The sequence below is a fragment of the Protopterus annectens genome, chromosome 3.part1 (genome assembly GCF_019279795.1).
Source record: "Protopterus annectens isolate FY-2018-M chromosome 3.part1, PAN1.0, whole genome shotgun sequence".
Lineage (NCBI taxonomy): Eukaryota > Metazoa > Chordata > Ceratodontiformes > Protopteridae > Protopterus > Protopterus annectens.
Genome location: NC_056732.1, coordinates 1,828,799,986 through 1,828,821,277, shown reverse-complemented (window position 1 = coordinate 1,828,821,277; position 21,292 = coordinate 1,828,799,986). Strand labels below are relative to the sequence as shown.

The 21,292-nt window shown below is 43.3% G+C and overlaps 1 protein-coding gene across 1 annotated transcript in view; it reads right to left on the bottom strand.

Annotated features, from left to right (window-relative positions):
* The window catches only part of LOC122798720 (zinc finger protein 160-like), a 304,432-nt gene that overhangs the window by 198,154 nt on the left and 84,986 nt on the right, over positions 1 to 21,292 (bottom strand). The window lies entirely within an intron of this gene.

The window sequence follows — 21,292 nt, the reverse complement described above, 5'->3', positions numbered from 1 at the left end:
TCCTTGATTGTCCTCAAATACTGTTACTGGCACATACTTGCACTCTCCATCCATTCCACTCTACATCTGCACAAGATACAAACTCTCCTGTATTGGTGCTACCAGTGCTATGTACTCTGCCTCACATGTAGATAAAGCTACCGTTTGTTGCTTCTTTGATTTCCATGAAATAATAGGCCCGTCCCTATTGAGGCTAAAGCAATAACCTGTTCTACTACGTCTATCGTTTTGATCTGTTGCCCAATCTGTATCACTGTATGCTATAAGCTGAAGTTTCCTTTCACTTTTCTTGTAACACAGCGCTCTCTGTCCAATGTACCTTTTAAGTATCTTAACACGTTTGGCTAGTGTTAAATGAGATTCACTCGGTTGTGACAAATATTGTGAAAGTTTACTTACAACCCAGCTAAGATCAGGTCTCATGCTCGTCATAACATATATCAAACTACCCACAAGCTCACGATATTTCTTGGATCTGTAGATTCACCGTCACATTCAAAGTTAGTTTTTTGTTCGGAAGGGGTACTTCTTACTTTACAATTAGACATACCAAATTTCTCAAGAATTTTCGTAATGTACCTCTTTTGGTTCATCTTTACTTCATCACTATTCGGGGTAAAGTCAATGCCTACAAAATGTCTTAGCTTTCCCAGATCTTTCATTTTAAATTTAGCTTTGAGCGTTTCCTTTACGTCGTTTAGTGATTCACTGTCACTGGCTGCTATAATGAGATCGTCAACCCATATAATTAGAACTGTTTTCTCATTTTCAGCTTGTCTAGTGTATACACAGTGGTCTGCGGGGTTTTGGATAAAACTATTTTCACAAAGATATTCGTGCAAAATTTTGTTCCAGTTACGCCCTGATTGTTTCAATCCATATGATGACTTATTCAGTTTACAAACCAATTTTTCATCATTATTTGATTTCTTTTCAAAAGGGCGGCCAAGATGGTGCAGCGGTTAGTATTGTCACCTCACAGCAACAGATTTCCTGGTTCGATCCTCGGCTGGGGTGCCTTCTGTGCTGAGTCTGCATGGCCTCCCTGTGGTCGTGTGGGTTTCCTCCGGGTGCTCCGGTTTCCTCCCCAAAGACATGTTGTAGGTGGATTGGACACTCTAAATTGGCCCTAGGTGTGAGTGCGTGCGTGTGCCTTCTGTGGAAGGTTGGGCGCCAGGCTGGCAACTCAACACCGTAAAACTCCACTGCCAATCATGAGCGGACATGTGATCTGCTGTGGCGACCCCTAACCGGGAAAAGCCGAAAGAAGAAGATTTGATTTCTTTTCAAAACTTTCAGGTTGCTCCATATACACCTCACAGTCAATAGGGGCATGTACATAGGCCGTTTGTACATCCATCTGGTGCAATTCTAAATCATACTGAGCTGCCATCTGCATTAGACTTCGTACAGATGTCATACTTGCAGTTGGTGCAAATGTTTCATTATAATCTATACCAGCAACTTGACTGTAGCCTTTAGCTACATATCTAGCTTTGTAAGTCTCAGTATTATCTGCATTGTCTTTTACAGTGAAAACCCACCTACCCCCACTGCATTTTTATCTTCTGGCAGTGTGGTGAGTGTAAATGTGTTGTTTTCCTTTAAAGACTTAAGTTCCTCCTTCATAGCTTTGACCCACTTTTCCGAGTTAGATGAAGTCATGGCTTCTTTAAAGCTCTGCGGTGTGTCGCATATTAATCAGTAACAATAGTCAACATTAACTGTCACATAATAGTTGTTTTCAACTTTACACTCAGTCTTTTTTCTCTCTCTCTCTTTTAGAGTTGAGTGTATCCTGCCTTTCCTCTTCTTGCCTTATTTTTGTGTCTCCTTCATTCATTATAGATTCAGTGCGATTCACTTGTATTTCTTTTGTGATTTGACTATTAGCTTTTGATTCTGACTTAACATGCACACTTCTGGTATTAAGATCTTCATCCATCACTTCTGGGTCTGTCTGAATCTGGCATTCAGCTACATTCTTAGTAAAGAACTTGACTAACCTGTGTCTAAGGACCCTTCCTATGTCAGGATAATAGACCAGATATGATGGGCTGTTTTTATCATATCTGACAAAAATCCCCTTATCACATCTTGGGTCTAACTTCTTTTTACCTTGTCAGTATGCATAGCACACTGATCCAAATTCTCTCAACCTTGAAAGATCAAGTTTCTTCCCTGTTAGCATGAAGAATGGGGTCTGCCCCACATGCCTGTTATACCATCTGTTGCGAATAAAACCAGCAGTCATTACTGCATATGCCCACAACTCTTTAGGTAAGTCACTCTCTATCAACATACACCTTGCCATTTTGAATAGTGTTCTCCAGTTTCCTTCTGCTGTCCCATTCTGATGGGGTGAGTAAGGTGCGGATGTTTTGTGTCTTATAACATTTTTACTCAATAGTGACTGAAAGTCTTTCGACATGAACTAAGTGCCATTATCTGATCTGATATACTTTACCTTCCCATAAGGGGCTAAATATGCAATAAACTTTTCAGTCGCCTTGACTGTATCACTCTTGGCTTTCAGAAAGTAGACATATATCACACAGAGTAGTCATCAGTAAATGCTAAAGTGTACTTAAAGCTGTCTTTTGCTACTGGCTCAATTGGGCCTGCCAAATCAGTATGAACTAGTTCAAACACAACTTTTGCTCTTGCATCTGGTTCTCTGTTTCTGCTCTGTACAAATTTCCCTTGCGTACAGGTTTCACAATCTGGGTTAGGTCTCTCAGCTTTACCTTTAATTTTCATTCCTTTTACCATCTTTTCTAATTTTGACACATCTTCAGAATTACAGTGACCAAGCATTTTATGCCATGCCTGAATGTCAGAGATGCATCATAATGTATCTCACTATCGTTTTCTTCATCATACGTGTCTAAATAATAGAGTCTATCACACTCAATTATGTCAAACCTGGTGCCGTTTTTATAGGTGTCTAAATAATATAGTCTATCACACTCAATTATGTCAAACCTGGTGCCGTTTTTATAGATGAGTTGGCCCCGGCCTTGTTTAAAGTTGATCGAGGCCCCTTTGGACGTTGCTGCCGTAACAGAAGAAATGCTTTGTGGATACGTCGGGATATGCAGCGCCCGAGTCATCATCACCTTTACTTTGCTCCCCTCTGTGTCTAGCAGCCATACCTCTGCATTACCTCTCTTCTGTGCGGCCCCACAGGTTCTCGTTCCATCAGCTAATTCCACAATGAGTTCCTCCGGTTGGAAAGTTACATCAAAGTATTTAAACGTTTTCAGGTCGTTAATTATGTGTGACGTGGCGCCAGTGTCCACCATTAATCGCTTCTGTTTTAATTCCCGAATTTGATGCTCATTTATTCTGAAGACAAATGTGTGATCATCCGCGTCAGTCGCTTGTTTCACATTGTCTTTCTTCTTTCGTCTACAGTTACTGTCCCTGTGGCTAGAGTTTTTACACAAACTACACCACTGCCTCTGGCCTTTATATTCTCTCCGGCATTCTCGTGCCTTGTGTCCCTTTTGGTCACAGCTATAGCATATAATCTCTGCTTTTACTCTTTCCCCAAGGCCACTTGCTTTCATCACATTATCATTACTTACGTTGGCATTAAATTTCTCGGTATGTTCATAGCTTCTTAACCTTGTTTTGAACTCACCAAAGCTCAACTTATCATCATCTTGTGTGATGTGTACTGCAAATGGTTTAAAAGTTTCAGGCAACCCTTTCAGAATTATCACAATTAGTAATCCATCACTGAGCTTCTCCCCAGCATTTCTAAGTGCCATAATGGCCGTCTCAGACCTAATAATACAGTCTGTGACACTTTCACTGGTGGCCTTCTGGAGGCTTGTTAATTCAGATTATAGGCTAATTACCAGTGGCTTCCCTTTCCCGGCATAACGGTCTCTCAGGATCTGAAATGCTTTTCTACCATTGTTGTGGTTTCTCTCATGACGATGGACAAACTTTTGTCGTCTAAGAACTGTATTAGTTCAGCATATGCCTCTCATTTTTCTCAGCATCGTCATAGCCTTCCTCCTCATTCTCGTTGTCCTCTGCGTCCTGCTGCACATTTCGCAAAATTACGTCTTTCAGCCCTAGCAAATGCAGGTGTCCTAGAAACTTTGTCTCCCACAACTCGTAATTCTTCTCATCTCCATCGAAACTATAGTCTATGCGATCGGCTTCCTACTTCCCTCCTGGGCCCATAACCTGTTGACGGTATCATCTTAAGGCTAAGAAAGTTGGGTTAGACATACATTACAGAGGAAAATAAACACACGTGAAGGCAATCAATCTGGTTAAAAATGGAAGAGGGGAACAACCCTCGTTTCCTCCTATATTATAAAGCACAGTCATGTGACCTCTCAACACCAACGACGTTAGTGTAAGAGCACACATATGATCATTCACTCTCTTTTATTATTACCAGCCAACATCAGCAATATGTGACAGGTTAAACTACAGATTTCTCTGTGTCTGTGGTATGTCATGCAGACAGACAAATTCCTCTGCAAAATGTGTGACAAGTTAAGCTTAAAAAAAAACAGTGAGCGAGTTTTCCCATCCTTTGATTGCAAGGCAAGGAAATTAAAGTTTTATAAAGTGCAAGCAGGTTTCTGGTACATACACAGCGGTGGTGGTGCTGCGGTAGCGTTGTCGCCTCACAGTAAAACGCCGTCCGGTTCAAATCTCAGCTACAGCGTCTTCTGCGTGGAGACATGCGTGAATGGGCGTACCTTCGTTGAAGGTTGTGCGGCAGAGCTGGCAACTCGGTACGTAAAAATCAACTGCCAATCATTAGCGGACCGAAGTTCCGCTGTGGCGACCCCTAACCAGGAAAAGCCGAAAGACACAACAACAACAACAACAACACAATACTGGAACCATACTGTAGAAGAAAGGCAACTGCAGAAGAGGGTGAAGTTTTCCTTTAAGTCAGATGAAATCATATAATTAACAGAGATAAAGTGAAAGAACTTTGTGGGAATGTATAATGACGAAATATCTCAGGACATAGAAGAGTTAGCACTAAAAGGTGCATTTCATAAAGAATGCCACATTATTTCGAAGTGAGAGACACTAACATTCAATTCATGAATATGTTACATAACACAAAAGGGATGTACTACATAACTTTTGAAGTAACTGCTTGTGATTCAGAATAAAAAACCAAAGAGGCAACTGCTACTGTCCATCTGCCATACAGATGCCATCAGCAGGGAGGTGTGCTTTTTAGCTCTCTTCTAGTAATCCATTCAGTTCTAGCCTTTACAACATATGTAAGCACAGATAATGGCTGGTGGATACCTGCACTGTCAACACAGGGAAAGGAGGTAAGATGGCAAAAAGTGCCATTTTCAGAAAGTGTGGCAGGATTATTGGCAAATACCAACATCTCCACAATGCAAACTATCCAGCACTGGCCCGTCTCATTTGCAACAGTAACAGAAATGCAGCTTTTGGTTCTTCAGAGGGTATTTGTCATGCACTAGAGACATTTTGGGAAATGTAAGCAGAGGTTAACCAACATCCTATCTTTATTTGCTGCTGCAGTAAGCATTCTATAAACAATTTATTAATCCAGTCATTAAAGCAATTTGGCAGAGACCTCACAGTAGGGCTATATTAGACTGAGTATCTCAGATGAAGGTCCTGCAAGTATGAGATGGGAAGCACCAGAAGAATGAGATAGTGACAGTGCAGTTCTTACAGTTATTAGTGCTGAAGTCCGGTTACTGACATCACCTACGGTACTTTAACTTTACATGGAATGGACAGGCACAAGGTGGGGGGGAACCTTTGCAGTTCTTACTGTTATTAGTGCTGAAGTCCGGTTACTGACATCACCTACGGTACTTTAACTTTATATGGAATGGACAGGCACAAGGTGGGGGGGAACCTTTGCAGTTCTTACAGTTATTAGTGCTGAAGTCCGGTTACTGACATCACCTACGGTACTTTAACTTTACATGGAATGGACAGGCACAAGGTGGGGGGGAACCTTTGCAGTTCTTACAGTTATTAGTGCTGAAGTCCGGTTACTGACATCACCTACGGTACTTTAACTTTACATGGAATGGACAGGCACAAGGTGGGGGGGAACCTTTGCAGTTCTTACAGTTATTAGTGCTGAAGTCCGGTTACTGACATCACCTACGGTACTTTAACTTTACATGGAATGGACAGGCACAAGGTGGAGGGGAACCTTTGCAGTTCTTACAGTTATTAGTGCTGAAGTCCGGTTACTGACATCACCTACGGTACTTTAACTTTACATGGAATGGACAGGCACAAGGTGGGGGGGGGAACCTTTGCAGCTCTTACCGTTATTAGTGCTGAAGTCCGGTTACTGACATCACCTACGGTACTTTAACTTTACATGGAATGGACAGGCACAAGGTGGGGGGGGAACCTTTGCAGCTCTTACCGTTATTAGTGCTGAAGTCCGGTTACTGACATCACCTACGGTACTTTAACTTTACATGGAATGGACAGGCACAAGGTGGGGGGGGAACCTTTGCAGCTCTTACCGTTATTAGTGCTGAAGTCCGGTTACTGACATCACCTACGGCACTTTAACTTTACATGGAATGGACAGGCACAAGGTGGGGGGGGAACCTTTGCAGCTCTTACAGTTATTAGTGCTGAAGTCCAGTTACTGACATCACCTACGGTACTTTAACTTTACATGGAATGGACAGGCACAAGGTGGGGGGGAACCTTTGCAGTTCTTACAGTTATTAGTGCTGAAGTCCGTTACTGACATCACCTACGGTACTTTAACTTTACATGGAATGGACAGGCACAAGGTGGGGGGGAACCTTTGCAGTTCTTACAGTTATTAGTGCTGAAGTCCGGTTACTGACATCACCTACGGTACTTTAACTTTACATGGAATGGACAGGCACAAGGTGGGGGGGGGACCTTTGCAGCTCTTACCGTTATTAGTGCTGAAGTCCGGTTACTGACATCACCTACGGTACTTTAACTTTACATGGAATGGACAGGCACAAGGTGGGGGGGAACCTTTGCAGTTCTTACAGTTATTAGTGCTGAAGTCCGGTTACTGACATCACCTACGGTACTTTAACTTTACATGGAATGGACAGGCACAAGGTGGGGGGGAACCTTTGCAGTTCTTACAGTTATTGGTGCTGAAGTCCAGTTACTGACATCACCTACGGTACTTTAGCTTTACATGGAATGGACAGGCACAAGGTGGGGGGGAACCTTTGCAGTTCTTACAGTTATTAGTGCTGAAGTCCGGTTACTCACATCACCTACGGTACTTTAACTTTACATGGAATGGACAGGCACAAGGTGGAGGGGAAACTTTGCAGTTCTTACAGTTATTAGTGCTGAAGTCCGGTTACTGACATCACCTACGGTACTTTAACTTTACATGGAATGGACAGGCACAAGGTGGGGGGGAACCTTTGCAGTTCTTACAGTTATTAGTGCTGAAGTCCGGTTACTGACATCACCTACGGTACTTTAACTTTACATGGAATGGACAGGCACAAGGTGGAGGGGAACCTTTGCAGTTCTTACAGTTATTAGTGCTGAAGTCCGGTTACTGACATCACCTACGGTACTTTAACTTTACATGGAATGGACAGGCAAAGGTGGGGGGGGACCTTTGCAGTTCTTACAGTTATTAGTGCTGAAGTCCGGTTACTGACATCACCTACGGTACTTTAACTTTACATGGAATGGACAGGCACAAGGTGGGGGGGAACCTTTGCAGTTCTTACAGTTATTAGTGCTGAAGTCCAGTTACTGACATCACCTACGGTACTTTAACTTTACATGGAATGGACAGGCACAAGGTGGAGGGGAACCTTTGCAGCTCTTACCGTTATTAGTGCTGAAGTCCGGTTACTGACATCACCTACGGTACTTTAGCTTTACATGGAATGGACAGGCACAAGGTGGGGGGGAACCTTTGCAGTTCTTACAGTTATTAGTGCTGAAGTCCGTTACTGACATCACCTACGGTACTTTAACTTTACATGGAATGGACAGGCACAAGGTGGGGAACCTTTGCAGTTCTTACAGTTATTAGTGCTGAAGTCCGTTACTGACATCACCTACGGTACTTTAACTTTACATGGAATGGACAGGCACAAGGTGGGGGGGAACCTTTGCAGTTCTTACAGTTATTAGTGCTGAAGTCCGGTTACTGACATCACCTACGGTACTTTAGCTTTACATGGAATGGACAGGCACAAGGTGGGGGGGGAACCTTTGCAGTTCTTACAGTTATTCGTGCTGAAGTCCGGTTACTGACATCACCTACGGTACTTTAACTTTACATGGAATGGACAGGCACAAGGTGGGGAACCTTTGCAGTTCTTACAGTTATTAGTGCTGAAGTCCGGTTACTGACATCACCTACGGTACTTTAACTTTACATGGAATGGACAGGCACAAGGTGGGGGGGAACCTTTGCAGTTCTTACAGTTATTAGTGCTGAAGTCCGGTTACTGACATCACCTACGGTACTTAAACTGTACATGGAATGGACAGGCACAAGGTGGGGGGGAACCTTTGCAGTTCTTACAGTTATTAGTGCTGAAGTCCGGTTACTGACATCACCTACGGTACTTTAACTTTACATGGAATGGACAGGCACAAGGTGGGGGGGAACCTTTGCAGTTCTTACAGTTATTAGTGCTGAAGTCCGGTTACTGACATCACCTACGGTACTTTAACTTTACATGGAATGGACAGGCACAAGGTGGAGGGGAACCTTTGCAGTTATTACAGTTATTAGTGCTGAAGTCCGGTTACTGGCAACACCTACGGTACTTTAGCTTTACATGGAATGGACAGGCACAAGGTGGGGGGGAACCTTTGCAGTTCTTACAGTTATTCGTGCTGAAGTCCGGTTACTGACATCACCTACGGTACTTTAGCTTTACATGGAATGGACAGGCACAAGGTGGGGGGGAACCTTTGCAGTTCTTACAGTTATTAGTGCTGAAGTCCGGTTACTGACATCACCTACGGTACTTTAACTTTACATGGAATGGACAGGCACAAGGTGGGGGGGAACCTTTGCAGTTCTTACAGTTATTAGTGCTGAAGTCCGGTTACTGACATCACCTACGGTACTTTAGCTTTACATGGAATGGACAGGCACAAGGTGGAGGGGAACCTTTGCAGTTCTTACCGTCATTAGTGCTGAAGTCCGGTTACTGACATCACCTACGGTACTTTAACTTTACATGGAATGGACAGGCACAAGGTGGGGGGGAACCTTTGCAGTTCTTACAGTTATTAGTGCTGAAGTCCGGTTACTGACATCACCTACGGTACTTTAACTTTACATGGAATGGACAGGCACAAGGTGGGGGGGAACCTTTGCAGTTCTTACAGTTATTAGTGCTGAAGTCCGGTTACTGACATCACCTACGGTACTTTAACTTTACATGGAATGGACAGGCACAAGGTGGGGGGGAACCTTTGCAGTTCTTACAGTTATTCGTGCTGAAGTCCGGTTACTGACATCACCTACGGTACTTTAGCTTTACATGGAATGGACAGGCACAAGGTGGGGGGGAACCTTTGCAGTTCTTACAGTTATTAGTGCTGAAGTCCGGTTACTGACATCACCTACGGTACTTTAGCTTTACATGGAATGGACAGGCACAAGGTGGAGGGGAACCTTTGCAGTTCTTACAGTTATTAGTGCTGAAGTCCGGTTACTGACATCACCTCACGGTACTTTAACTTTACATGGAATGGACAGGCACAAGGTGGGGAACCTTTGCAGTTCTTACAGTTATTAGTGCTGAAGTCCGGTTACTGACATCACCTACGGTACTTTAACTTTACATGGAATGGACAGGCACAAGGTGGGGGGGGAACCTTTGCAGTTCTTACAGTTATTAGTGCTGAAGTCCGGTTACTGACATCACCTACGTTACTTTAACTTTACATGGAATGGACAGGCACAAGGTGGGGGGGAACCTTTGCAGTTCTTACAGTTATTAGTGCTTAAGTCCGGTTACTGACATCACCTACGGTACTTTAACTTTACATGGAATGGACAGGCACAAGGTGGAGGGGAACCTTTGCAGTTCTTACAGTTATTCGTGCTGAAGTCCGGTTACTGACATCACCTACGGTACTTTAACTTTACATGGAATGGACAGGCACAAGGTGGGGGGGAACCTTTGCAGTTCTTACCGTTATTAGTGCTGAAGTCCGGTTACTGACATCACCTACAGTACTTTAACTTTACATGGAATGGACAGGCACAAGGTGGAGGGGAACCTTTGCAGTTCTTACAGTTATTAGTGCTGAAGTCCGGTTACTGACATCACCTACGGTACTTTAGCTTTACATGGAATGGACAGGCACAAGGTGGGGGGGAACCTTTGCAGTTCTTACAGTTATTAGTGCTGAAGTCCGGTTACTGGCAACACCTACGGTACTTTAACTTTACATGGAATGGACAGGCAGAAGGTGGAGGGGAACCTTTTATATCTCTTGAGTACTTGTTTTTCTTTTGGGCAGTAAGTGATTTTAGACTGAAGCATTAAACGCAGCCAGAGTGTTGCCTCTGATGCTGAATGATACCGATCTGTGATCCAATGTCAGTTACGTTCTAATAGGATGTGTGCTGTTACATTGCTTTGCTGCATTTTGTGTAGAAGTCATCGGTGAAGAACAGTGTTCTGAAAGAATTAATTAATACATAAACTATTTTCACTCAGGGAACTAAGAGCAAACAGTATTTCTGAGTGAACTTGTGTAAAGGTTACAGTTAGTAAAGTGTACCCATGTACACTTAGTGACCTTGTACAACAGAGCTACACCAAAACAATTTCTCTCTAAGACTGTACATGGCTCCATTTACTCTGTACTGTATTTCATGTATTGTTTTGTTATATAACTATCATCTGCTGTTACCTTGTGTTGACACCTTGCTATTGTATTTGTATCCTGTATCTCCAGGCTGAAGATGAAAATGGTCCATAGAGAGTAGGATTCTATCCCAGTTAGCAAATTCAAAATAAAATAAAATATAACTACAAAACAGAATAAAGGCAACTCTGTTACTAAATCAACTAGGTCTCTATTTTCCTTTATAACAATAAATTCTGTAAATGTACAAAATTGTTTAGATCAGAAATAGCACTCATACCTTTATCTTGGCATGTATTTACAAACCACTAATATCCATCAATATAAACAGTCACTGCAGAAGTAAAAAGTCATCTGAATAATTCCACATTAAAGAGATCTGTATCTAATGAAAAGGTTGTTGCTGGCAAAAAAAAAAAAAAAAAAAAAAACTACCATTTCAGCCTTTCAAGTACATCAGACCAGCGTACATTTAACAGTCGATCAGATGGTGGCAATCCATGTGAAACTGCAATAAGGTAACCGACAGTGCTGGGAGGCGAAATACTGGGGGAACTATTGAAGGATTAAGGCTGCACCAGAGAATATTGCCAATATGCTAGCTGATAGATTTGTCACAAACTTCAAGCCCCTGGCTCCACTGGCCATACCCCAAAGCATACTTGACACCAGATCATATCTGCACTCTCCAAGGCTAAAACATGGCCTCAGTGGTACCATATAACATCACAGGCTGCTTAATAAACAATCTGTTATCCTCTTTAACCATAGCCCTGATAGCCTGATAACGGGCTGTGCTCCAGCAGAGTGCTGGACAACAGCAGCAGTAATCCCCGTTTCAATGATGCAGCTAAATAATCATTCTGGTGGTCTTCATAGGTCATGTTTCCTTCTATTAAGGGGGCATTTTGGAACATTATTGCAGCCCATTTCCATTCTAGGCCTTGGAGAGTGCATTTAGGACCTGTTCACGTGGCAGATTTCACGAAGAGAAAATAGCACAAACTGCATAAAAAACGGTTTCGAAATTAATGACATTTACCATATTTTACCCTGACAAACTTTGAAACTTACTTATATGCAGCTCTAACTGTTGTAGCCAAAACTTGTTTTGTTCACATGCTGCACTCCCCCACCCCCTTTGCTCTTTGTTTCTGCACCTAAGCAGCATATGTCAGAGTTAGTTTTGTACTTTTAGTTATTGCTGACAGGCCTACAGGCATGACTTCTTTCTTTATCATACGTCAGAGGCTTCGGCCATCTCCTCCCTTTATCGTACGTCAGAGGCTTCGGCCATCTCCTTCCTTTATTGTACTTTAGAAGGTTCAGCCATCTCCTCCCTTTATTATATATCAGGGGCTTTGGCAATCTCCTCCCTTTATCATACATCAGAGGCTTCAGCCATCTCCTCCCTTTATTGTACGTCAGAGGCTTCAGCCATCTCCTCCTTTTATCGTATTTCAGAGACTTCCTCTATCTCTTCCCTTTATCATACATCAGAGATTTCGGCCACCTACCCCTTTATTATACATAAGATGCTTTGGCCATCCTTCCTTTTGGCATACATCAGAGGCTTCGGCCATCCCTCCCTTTTATCATACAGAGACTCCAGCCATCCCTCCCTTTTGTCATACATCAAAGACTTTGGCCATTTCCTTCTTTTGCCATACATCACAGGCTTTGGCCATCTCCACCCTTTATTATACAGCAGAGGCTTTGGCCATCCTCCCTTTTGTCAAATATCACAGGCTTCAGCCATCCCTCCCTTTTATCACACAATCAGAAGCTTCGACCATGTCATTCCTTCATCGTACACCAGAGGCTTCAGACATTATTACTACCACAAGAATAACACCGCTTCCTGTCCCCATACTACTACTGCTTCTTCCAAAAGGTACTGGACACTGAGGCTTGGGACTATCAACCTATATACCCCATGTATTCTTACATTTGCTTTATTATTTTATGGGTCAGTTAATTGCTGGACTAACTCCATTTGTTCATATGTAAGGTTATTTTTCTTATTTAAAAACTTCATTCTAAGCATGATGCTTCATTCTGCTTTTATATAATTTGCACATTATTTCAATTCATGATGGCTGCCAACTGTCAGTGGGGCAGTGTGGTTGGAAGATCAGCAGGATAGGAACAAGTTGAAACTTGCTATGGTTACTATAATTTAATCACACTTTACTAGAGACTACTGTGACAGCTTTGAGAATTAAATTCACTTGGATACAACTTAATTCTTCCTTATAGAAAAAAAAAATCTTTCCTTGGTCATGATTTATGTACAGGCCATCACTGGATCAAAAGGTTGAGGGGGGACTCTAAAATGCACCACACAGCATACAGGACCTCATGGTTTCGGGGGGAGGTAATGGCCCCCAGATTCTTAGCTTAATTAAATTATTTCTTCCAGCGTTATCACACTGCAGTCTTGGCCACACTCACTGTTGTGTCATGTCTAGCAACACCCCCAAGTCCCACTTCAGATATCTGTAAAGTTGGGAACCTACTGTTTACTGTTTGTCACATGCAACACAAACTACTGAACCTCAATGCGTCTGATTATAAACTCATACTCAGACAGGCACTTGGTGTTACCAAAAGCCTGGCAATTTCTGGAACAGACTAGAACATACCTTTATTTGTGGAGGCTGTTCTACTGGGTAGTTCACACATTTTACCACTTACTACTGTGAAAAAGATGTTCTTGATGTACTGTATGGAATATCTGCTTCTTTTGTCAGGCATGCTTCTACAGGAAGGCAATAAATTGGTGGTTTACATTCTTGCTTTTAGCAGCTTGATTTAAAACCGCATCACTGTTTTTGAGGCTTCATCTCTTCTTACACTAAAGAGTTTTACGTTCAGTAAGAAGATGGAGTGCTGAGAAAATTATTAGCGACGTGAAGTTATCCAGTTCTGCTTATACTGTCTGGCCATCTGTTGGACCTACTAAAAGTTTCCTTTCCTTAAATCTGACAACACAATAACATCACTGTACACATTCACAAATATACGAATGTTATAGATGCACACATACAAACACACTTGTACACATACATGAACATACCAATACATAAACATATATAAACCTAAATATAAATATACATATACACACACGTGTGTGTGTGTGTGTGTGTGTGTGTGTGTGTGTGTGTGTGTGTGTGTGTGTGTATCTATATACATTGTGTGTGTGTGTGTGTGTGTGTGTGTGTGTGTGTGTGTGGTACATGGTTTCACTCTGTAAAAGTGAATGTTCAACAGAGCAAATGTTTTTACCTTGTTTTTCAGTCTGCCGGTATATTGTGTGACAGATCACAATACCACTGTACATCTGGGTCTGGGAATTTGCTATTTTCCAGTAGCTGTGCTGTCCCAGAGTTGGCTTGCCACCCTTGCAAAAAATAATGCTTTTTTTAGGTTCAATCTAAAATTATTGCTCTTTGTGTGCTTGCTCTTTTGAATGTTCATTCTTTGATGACTGAATCTCATATAAATACATATTATACACAAATACATATATGTACATATATAAATATGCACATATCTGTATTCGGATCTACTTCATGTAATCGAAAACCTACTTACCAGAAACACTAAATGTCGAGAAGACATTGTCAAAACCATTATTACCGAATGCTCGGTTCACCAAACAGGAACTCTGGGAAATGAACCACTTGATCAGTTACACAAAAAAACATTGCAGTCATTACTTCCTGTGATTGCAGGGGGTTATAAAACTTTTCATACCATCACTTAGTGGGCTGTAGTTTGTTTTGGAGAAAATTCCTTAGTTTTTTTTTTGCTCCTTTAGAGGTATGGGGTCCAGCAGTTACTTCGAATGAGACTGATTTATGGTCCGACTTTACCAGGGAGGGCATCACACAGGGGTTAGTGTAGTGACCACCCATGTTGGTGAGTACTATGTCAAGGACACTAGAGCTATCGGTTCTAGAGCATTTGCATTTACAAAGTCCAGGAACCTCTGGGCGAGCCTTTCTGAGCTTGTGTATGTTACCCAGTCAGTGGAGGAATAACTGAAATCTGCCATGACTAAGGTGTTGGGCTGTATGGAGAATGACTTCCAGGTAGGTATTGTGCTTTTCTTGGTTCATGGAGGGGGACCTATAGCTAGCAATGATGTGGTAGGGTGTTTTACCTATAGTTAATTGGGCATGGAATAGCTCGAGAGTGTCTTACTGCTTGAGCAGTCTGGAGGTATACTTGGCTTTAATGAAGGTGGATACACCTCCATCTTTGGTTCTTTCACGCTCATTCTGAGGTCTGACTGTATGGAAGGCATTGTAGCCTTGCACAGCTAGGGTGCTCACTGTGGCCTTGAACCATGTTTCAGTGACTGCACAGACATCAGCATCCTCCAAGTTGTGGAGTGCCTCCATAGGAGTGCAGTTTCATGTTTAAACCCCTATCATTAAGCAGCATGACCCGAGTTTGTCTTGATTAGATTTTGTTACATTGGAAAATTTGTTGTTTTGACATTGCCTAAAAAAAAGGCACTATAGGGGAGGCAAGCACCTTAAACAGTATCTGAAAGCCTAGGGGAGACAGATGCAGACCATCTCTGGCAAAGCAGTGTGGACTGTCGACCATGTCTTCACAGGCTGACAAACCCTGGATCCCCCTGGAATGACACCAGAAGCTAAGCCAATTGTTGAAGTCAACCATTTTTTGTTTATATTGTGGCATCATCCAGGGTGAAGGTAGAATGCTGCTTAGGCCTAGGGACATACCTGCCTGAAAAGTACAGTTTTGTACCTACCATAAATGTAGATGTTCGAAGATCCACATTGCTGCAGTCCTAACACTTGGGTAGTCCGCTGTCCACGGTCGGCCCGAATATCAAAGTATAAGGCTGACGTCGGTCAGGGCGCATTTAACTGACGTCAGGACGTCAGGGTACAAATGCGCATGACCGGCGTCATATCCTCAGTCTTTTCTTGCCCCAGATGTCAGAAGACCTTAAAAAGAAAGGTCAAAACCAAAAGATAGCAAACAAACAACCAACCACCCTCGCACTAACTATATGTACAATAGATATAATACACACAATATGTACAACCCAACCCACACAACCACCTCCAAGTACAGAGGGGAAGGAGGGAGGGTAAATTGGACTGCAGCAATGTGGATCTTCGAACATCTACATTTATGGTAGGTACAAAACTGTACTATGTTCTTCATCTCACATTGCTGCAGTCCTAACACTTGGGTAGAATCCCAAAGCAGAGATAAGGGAGGATGGCTAACTATAAGGAAGCAGGAGCTGCCAAAATGCCCTGCAAAACCGCAGTGGCAAAACCAGCCCTGGACTTAGAGTAAAGTGGCAGGTGATAATGCCTAGAGAAGGTATGCACAGAACTCCAAGTAGCTGCCTCTAAAATATCCTTGGTTGCCACTCCCTCAAAAAGCTGTGGAAGTGGCAGTAGCCCTAGTGGAATGAGGCCTAATCCCAGCTGGAACCTCCTTGCCATGATGGGAATAACAGAAAGCAATGCAAAACCCAATCCACTTAGAAATAGTTTGTTTTGACACAGGCTTGCCCTGAGAACTCAAAGCAAAAGAAACAAACAACTGCTGAGACTGCCTGAACCCTTTAGTTCTGTCCAAATAATAACGCAACTGCCAGTGTACATCCAAAGTGTGCAAAATCTTTTCCCCTTTATTTTGGGGATTTGCATAAAAAGTAGGCAAATGAATAGTCTGGTTTAAAGCCACACTAGAAACCACCTTAGGCATAAAGGAAGGATTAGTACGTAATGAAACCCTATCCTTATGGAAAATCAAGAAAGGCTCAACTGCCATAAGGGCCTGCAATTCAGAAACCCTTCTTGCAGAGGTAATGGCCAATAAAAAAGCAGTCTTCCATGATAAATATGTCAACTCAGCAGTAGCTGCAGGCTCAAAAGGTTGTAGAGTGAGTTTCTCCAACACAAAATTGAGATCCCAAGCAGGAGTAGGAGCTCTTCGTGGGGGTCTGATATTCTTTGCCCCTCTAAGAAATTGCTTGAACAAAGGATGAGAAAACAATGGTGGGTCGCAATCATAGTGAGCTGAAATTGCTGCAGCATGAACTTTAATAGAAGAGAAGGACAAACCTTTGTCCAGTAACTCAGTAAGATATTGAAGAGCCACACTTAAATTAGGCTCAGAAACATCAAAATCCTTGGCTGCACTCCAGAATAAAAATCTCTTCCATTTATCTGCGTACACTTTCCTTGTACTAGGCCTTCTAGCTTCCAAAATCACATTCAAAACTTGTTGTGGAAGATGAGACCCTGTATGGCTCAAAACAGAATATGCCAGGCTGTTAGGTGAAGAGAGTGAAGTTTGACATTGAGCAAATGGCCGTCTTCCTGTGACAACAGGTGTGGAATCGAAGGCAAAGGCCATGGAGGCTTCCGTACTAGACTTCTCAGTAATGGGTACCAGTGCTGTCGAGGCCAATCTGGAGCTATTAAAATCATCCTTGGCTTGTCCTGTCTGACCTTCAGAAGTACCTTTGGGAGGAGAGGCAGAGGTGGAAAGGCATACACATGAAGATTGCTCCAATTGAAAGAAAGAGCATCCACTTTCCAAGCTGTGGGATGAAACCTTTTTGTGCAAAACTTTGGCAGCTGATGGTTTAGTGGAGAAGCGAACAGATCTATGTCTGGAGTTCCCCATGACACTGTCAATTTCTGAAATACACGAGGATCCAATTTCCACTCGTGGGGATCCATAATTCGTCTGCTCAACACATCTGCTAAGGAGTTCTGTGCTCCTGGCAGAAACCTTGCCTGAAGATTGGGCTGTAAACTGAGAGCAGTCTCCCACAAAATCATTGTTTGCCTGCATAGAGGATAAGAATGCGTTCCCCCTTGCTTGTTGATGTACCACATGACAGTTGTGTTGTCTGTTAGAATCAACACCTGTCCTGGAAGAAGGAATTCCTTGAAAGCTAGTAATGCAAACTGGACTGCTAACATCTCCTTCATGTTGATATGTAGATGTAGTAGTCTGACAGGCCACTTGTTTTGTATCCATTTTCCATTCAGATGAGCTCCCCAAGCTTTGTCTGAGGCATCTGTTGTTAAAATCTGACTTGCCTCTGGCCGGGTCACAGAGAGTCCCTTGTTTAGGTGACATTCCTGAGCCCACCACAAAAATTCCTTCTGAATGCAAGGTATTATTGGAATGACAGTGTCCAGATCTTGGCAGTGCTGTGTCCATACATTTTTGAGATACCATTGTAGCTTCCTCATATGCAGTTTGGCATTGGGAAGCACCAGAATACAAGATGCCATGAACCCTAAGGCTTGAAGGACTGTCCTTGCAGTCAGCCCGGACTGATGAGATAGTTGACGGAAGTAAAGGGATAGACTCTTTTGTTTGTCCGGGGTTAAAAAGGCCATCTGGGCTGCTGTATTCAGTCTCACACCCAGAAAGCACATGTCTTGAGAGGGTACTAGACTGGACTTTATTTCGTTCACAGAATACCCTAGGCATCTTAGCACTGCTATCACATACTCCAAATGACGAAGAAGCTCTTCCCTTCCTTGAGCCAGAATCAGGCAGTCGTCCAAATAAGGATAGATCTGTATTCCATTTAGTCTGAAGAAAGCTATCACTGGAGCCAGAACTTTCGTGAACACTCTGGGCGCAGTAGATAAGCCAAAGGGCAATGCAGAGAACTGATAGTGAGAAGTCCCAGCTCGAAAACGCAGATACTTTCTGCAACTGAGTCTGATAGGAACATGAAGGTAAGCCTCCTTGAGATCCAAAGTTACCATCCAATGATCTTTGCTCAGTAGAGGTAAAAGCTGCTGCAACGTCAACATTTTGAACTTGGGAATGTCCAGATAAGTGTTGAGGATAGATAAATCCAAAATCGGTCTCCACGTGTTCCCCTTCTTTGGTACTAGGAACAGGCGAGAATAAAATCCTAGGCCCACTTCTGGCAGAGGGACCGGCTGTATGGCCCCTAGTTGGAGCAACAGAGAAACCTGTCTGTGAGCCTCTATTCTTTGTTGAGGAGGAACGTCTGGCATGCCTCTGAAAGGAGGTAAGGTATGGAAATAAAACCTGTAGCCGTGGTGTATGATATCCAATACCCATCTATCCTGGGTAATTAAACTCCAATTTTCTTTGAAGAGTGCCAACCTTCCTCCCAAAGGTGCTGCCAGACGAGCAGGCTCTGGCAGCTGAAAAGGTAGGTCATTGGGTCTGTTTACGAAAGGACTGACCCCTGCCCTCACCGAAGCCTGTGCAGGAGAACTCCCTGTTCTAGGCCGGAAAGAGCCCTGAGCTCTGCCCTTACCACGTCTAGATCTACCCCTAGACTGGGAATCATAAGAAGGATACGTCCACCCCTTAGTAGGCCAATTTCTACTAAACTTTGGAGGCTGGACTTGCAAAAAATCTTTAACAGTCTGCATAGACTTAGCCTTGTCTTCCATTTTCTTTAAGACTGTCTCAACAGGAGGCCCAAACAACACGTCAGATTGTAAAGGAGCATCTAAAATCCTTGTTTTAACATGTTCAGACAAATTCTGATCCCTCAGCCAGGCGTGCCTGCGAAGAACAGTCCCAGTGGCAGCCACCCTAGACGAGGCCTGTACAGCATCAAAACCACATTGCAAAGAATGCTTACCCACCTGTTCAGAAACATGGACTAAATCTTGCAACTCTTTACAATCAATACCAACTGCCAGAGCATCAACCTTAGACTTCAATTGTGAAAGGAGATAGTTTTGGTATTTCAACATGTGAAACTGGCAATTCAGAGCCCTTATAGCAAGAGTGGAAGAAGTATAAACTTTCTTACCCCATCTATCCAAGGCCCTAGCCTCCTTATCTGTAGGAACCGGATTCTTAACAACAGAAGCCTTAACACCTTTAGGCCCCTGGCTAACAGTTTCTGGGTCTGCCCTAGGACTTTTAAAAAGATACTTGTGAACGTCAGGCACCCTGTAATACCTATCCGGCTTAACAGGAGCAGGAGGCAAAGAATCAGGATTAAGAGAAGCCTCTGTAAAAACATCTTCCACTACATCCAAAACAGGAGGTATAGCCAAAGGCCTATGCTGGGGTAAAAACAGAAATTCCCAAGCCTTTTCCTGGAATCAGAGAAGTCCTGACCTTCGCACTTCAAATGCTCCCTCATGGAATGAAGAGTTTCTGAAAGAAAAATCCTCAGGAGGAGTAGCAGAAGGAGTAGAATCATCCACATCAGAATCAGAATAAGGAGAGTACTCCTGCAAGTCTTCAGCCGAAGACTCTGAAACATCTGAAGCTTGCTCAAAACCCTCCAGCTCAGGCTCCACCCTAGGTCTCTTAGCAGGAAGGGGCATAGAACCCCTAATCAAAGTAATCAAATCTTCTGCCATTTTAAGCATATGCTTCTTGGGCATAGTACCTGAAGAGCTAGGGGTAACACCAACTGAAGCTAAACCTGGCCTGCCCCTGGGAGAAGCCTTAGTAACAGAAGGAGAGGGCCTAACCACCTTAGGAAGGGAGGGGAGTATAGTAATCTGAGAAGCCCCCTCAGCCTGACTTGCCTCCTGAGAGGCCACATCTTGCAATGATAAAGTTTCACTCTGTGAACACAAAGAAATCTCCGGCTCCACCGACACCTCTAAAGAACCGGCGTCCAGCACAGACGGTTCTTCTAGCCTAGGCTTAACTGTCTTGTCCTTGCGCTTCTTCGAGGAAGCGGGCGTCGGAGCATCCGACGGCATTTTATAATTGCACCGCTTCCCAAAGACTAACCTTGCACAATCCAACCTTCTCTTTATAGTGCGTTTATTAAATCTAGCACAAGAGCGACAGCCAACAACGTCGTGCTCAGGCCCTAAGCAAGGAATACACAAAGTATGATAATCTCTATGCGGTATCTGTTTCCCACAAGAAACGCAATTATTAACTTTTTCTGCCATCCGGTAAATGACTGAGGCAAGAAAAACAAAAATATTCCCAACGGGGTACTTAGCCAACTTTGAACTCGGTCTGAAACTTCTAAATAGAAAAATCTCAGAACGCCAACCGGCACTTGCAACGCTGCTTCTGCATCGGACCATGCGGCAAAAAAGACTGAGGATATGACGCCGGTCATGCGCATTTGTACCCTGACGTCCTGACGTCAGTTAAATGCGCCCTGACCGACGTCAGCCTTATACTTTGATATTCGGGCCGACCGTGGACAGCGGACTACCCAAGTGTTAGGACTGCAGCAATGTGAGATGAAGAACATCACAATCTGCGAGTTCAGTTATATCTCTCTTCATACAGTCCAGGAAGGTACGTCTCAAGTCATTCACCCAACATGGACTATGACAGTGTCATAAACGTTCCTATTGTTGAGTGACTTGAGTGCATGCTTCATTTGATGGATCCCGGTTGCTGTTGCTCCAGGATT